The sequence below is a fragment of the Schistocerca americana genome, chromosome 2 (genome assembly GCF_021461395.2).
Source record: "Schistocerca americana isolate TAMUIC-IGC-003095 chromosome 2, iqSchAmer2.1, whole genome shotgun sequence".
In the NCBI taxonomy this organism is placed as follows: domain Eukaryota; kingdom Metazoa; phylum Arthropoda; class Insecta; order Orthoptera; family Acrididae; genus Schistocerca; species Schistocerca americana.
In genome coordinates this window covers 511,641,707-511,645,745 of record NC_060120.1, presented here as the reverse complement: position 1 = coordinate 511,645,745, position 4,039 = coordinate 511,641,707, and the positions used below count along the sequence as shown (strand labels likewise).

At 46.2% G+C, this 4,039-nt stretch overlaps 1 pseudogene; it reads left to right on the top strand.

The window, feature by feature from the left end:
• The first annotated feature begins 2,011 nt into the window (after positions 1-2,011).
• On the top strand, positions 2,012-2,129 carry LOC124597150 (annotated as a pseudogene).
• Positions 2,130-4,039: the final 1,910 nt, after the last annotated feature.

Genomic DNA, 4,039 nt, shown 5'->3' with positions numbered 1-4,039 from the left:
TTTTTCCAAATCCTATGCAGTGTTTCAAGTGTCAAAGATCTGGTCGAACTGCCGTTGCATGTAACGGTCGTGCTACTTGTGGAAACTATGGTCAAGCAGCCTATGAATCAGGTGTGGAACGTACATTTCCACCAGTGCGTGTTAATTACTCTATTTAACAGCCAGTCTAGAGTAGAGAGTATCCCATCTTAAAGTTACACATCGCATATCATACGCAGTAGCAAAGAAGCGGTTTAAAACTACACAGACCCCATCATTTTTTATCTCATCTGCATCAGCTGTGAAACAGCTCGTAGTTAAAGTTAGTTGGTTGGTAGGTTGGCCGGCCGAAGTGGCCGAGCGGTTCTAGGCGCTACAGTCTGGAACCGCGCGACCTCTACGGTCGCAGGTTCGAATCCTGCCTCGGGCATGGATGTGTGTGATGTCCTTAGGTTAGTTAGGTTTAAGTAGTTCTAAGTTATACGGGACTGATGACTTCAGAAGTTAAGTCCCATAGTGCTCAGAGCCATTTGAACCATTTTTTTGGTTGGTAGGTTGATTTGGGGGAGGGGACCAAACAGCGAGGTCATCGGTCCCATGGGATTAGGGAAGGATGGGGAAGGAAATCGGTCGTGCCCTTTCAAAGGAACCATCCCGGTATTTGCCTGAAGCGATTTTGGGAAATCACAGAAAACGTCAATCAGGATGGCCGGACGCGGGTTTGAACCGTCGTCCTGCCGAATGCGAGTGCAGTGTGCTAACCACTGCGCCGCCTCGCTCGGCGTTAAAGTTAGTGTGACGACACAAATGGAATAGGCATCTGCCGCTGTCAACACTTGCTCCTGTTGCTGCACATGCCGACAGACAACCTCTAGTAACACTTCGCTTGCCAGCGACTCAATTACAGAAACTTCTTAGATAACAATGTGCAGCCGTTGCCCGCAATAGCAAATGTCCCACTGGCACCGACAGCTACACTCATTAAGGGACGTCTCCGTGTTTCAGTCCAACAAGGGAAAGCCGCCACAAAGAACAAGTAGAGTGGAACAGTATCTAAAGCATGGGCAGTGAAATCGGCTGCTATTGCTATTACTGATGATCTGGTGATTAGATGTGGTTCCAATCTGCGATCCATCACGTGCTACTAGTCCACCACCAATGACCATGCGCTCCCCGTCAAGGTACAAAGAGAAAGGAAAAACAGACTTTCTCAAAAGGTAATGCACATCCTGCAGTGAACTAAAATTACTCACGCAGACCAGACCAGTGTGAGTTTGTCTTCAGAGAACACATGTTACGGGTTCCGATACCCCTTTGTTTAGGGGTTATCGTCCACATCGAAAAGTTGACCTACATGGTGACAGAATTCAGGTAGGGGTGGCAGTGTTCATCCATGACACACTTAACTGCTCACCTGTCACCCTAATCACCACACTACAGGCAGTTGCCTTTACCTTCCGCCACAGGCACCGCTGGATGGCGAGGCACTTTCCGAGCTGGTCGACCAGCTTCCGCCAACGTTTGTATTCTTAGGAGACTTTAATGCCCATAATACTCTATGGGGTAGTCTCTTCATCTGCCCAAGGAGACGAGTGGCTGAAAGTGTATTACGATATGACACCACGTTTTTCCTGAATACGGTCGGAATGACCCATTTTTGCACAGCAACAGGGACATTCGCCGCCATTTATTTGATAGTTTTCTCTGCTACTCTGACAGGCTCTGTCGAATGGGAAGTGGAAGACGATCACTGTCACTGTCTCCCTCTTTCTCAGTAAAAAAAAAAAAAAGCGCGAGTGTGGTTGCAAGTTAAAATTTTTTGGAAAATTTTTAAAGTTGGTCAGCAAATTAATATGAGGCAGTTGGTACCCCACTTTTGAGGCAGAAGCATATTCACCTTTTTTGTGCTCTGACGAGCACTTTTCCGCTCATTCCCTTCTTTCCTCTATCAAGGCAGGACATGCCACTCATATCTCTCATGGAAGAAGAAATTCATGGGCCAGTAAAATCTTGATAGTTTACTTATTTGAAAGGCAATGGCCTTGCCGCAGTGATAACACCGGTTCTCGTGAGATCACCGAAATTAAGCGCTGTGGGGCGTGGTTGGCACTTGGATGGGTGACCATCCAGGTCGCCATGCGCTGTTGCCATTTTTCGGGGTGCACTCAGCCTTGTGTTGCCAATTGACGAGCTACTCGACCGAATAGTAGCGGCTTCGGTCAAGAATACCATCTTACGACCGAGAGAGCGGTGTGCTAACCCCACGCCCTTCCTATCCGCATCGTCCACCGAGGATAACACGGCGGTCGGATGGTCCTGGTAGGCCACTCGTGGCCTGAATACGGAGTGCTTTTTACTTATGTGAAACTAAAATGAAGGAAAGCTTATTTTACACCTCAGACCGTATTTCACGTGCACAAAAGTTTTGCATCTGCTTCAGTACTACAACATGTGGTTCCCAGAATACTTCTGATGATAAAGCAGAAACTTTATTTCATATTTCTCCGTGCTATATCACTTTATAAACTACGTTTTCGCACGACGGAGAATTTTACGTGCGTATTTTACGCACACAAGTAGGGAACTTTTAACCTCTGTATCTCAGAAATGTATAAAGATATCAAGAAGAATTTCAAGCTTGTTCGATATTGGTATCTTAGGAATATCGTAAGGTTTCCGCCATTTGCTGTGCGTAGCTGTCTTGGAATTCGCACCTCGGTTTTGGTGTGAAGAAATGATGCGTCCACTAGCCTCTTAAGGCCCACCGTAGGCCACATCAGATGCAAAAAGAATCAACCGATGTGCTCCATTAGACAGCAATGAAATGAAATATCGTGTGGCTAGGGCCTCCCGTCGGGTAGACCGGTCTCCTGGTGCAAGTCTTTTTAGTTGACGCCAGTTCGGCGATTTCCGTGTCGACGGGGATGAGATGATGATGAAGACAACACAGCACCCAGCCGGGAATCGAACCCGGGCCCCTTGGCATGGCATTCCGCGGCACCGACCACATTTTTTAGGCCACAGTCAAATCATCATGTAATATAAGCTGCAATCGGGAGAAAAAATTAATTATGATAACAGAATAATAGTAAAAAATGAAAAAAAGAAAAGAAGAAAAGAAAAAAAAAAAGACGAGAACACAGCCGACAAACCACCACCAAGCTCACATAATATGTGTCAACAATTATTTTTATATGGGTGTTTTGTAATTTGTAATATTTTTGTTATTTTGTAACCAAAACCTCGCAAGGGAAGAAGCTTGCATTTACCTTCATTAAGTTTCGCACCTGAACTCTGACAAAAATCATCGATTACAACCTTCAGTCGAGGTACTTGAGCAGGATCGCGAAGTAGAACCATCACGTCATTCGCGTATGCACGAACAGCTATAGTCCCGCCGGAAAGAGACAAACCTGTCAGCTGGGAGGCTAGCATCCGAAGCAAGGGCTCCAGAGACAACACAAACAAAGTCATGGGCAGCGGAATTACATTAGGCACTCCCCTACGGAAATTTATTGGGGGCGTCAGTTGGCCATTAACAACTACCGAAGCCGAAATACCCATAAACAGATTTGAGAGCACTCGCCATGTGTCAACAGTGAAACCAACTGCCTCCAGAATTCGAAGTAGAAAGTCGTGATTAACACGATCAAATGCCTTATCGAAGTCTAGAGAAGCAAGGGCCCAAGGAACTGACGTTATAGCAGCAACGGAAACCACGTCACGACACTCGACTATAGGGGTAAGAATGGTACGACCAGGTACGCAGCTTTGATGTTTTGCAACAGTCGTCTCCATCAGAGCCGACATCCTACTGTTAACTGCCCTCGCCACAGTCTTGTGATCAAAGTTTAACAAAGTAAGTGGGCGAAAGCTATCAGGGGCAGCCGGTCCAGTGCGTTTTGGGATTAAAACCATTTTTCCCACTTTGAACGACTGTACTACTCTACCCTGCAACACTTAATTCAAAAGGGATGTAAAGGTAGCACCCAACATAGGCCAAAAGCGCACGTAAAATTCCTTACGAAGTCCATCTAGAAAATGTTCTAATGTGTGTGAA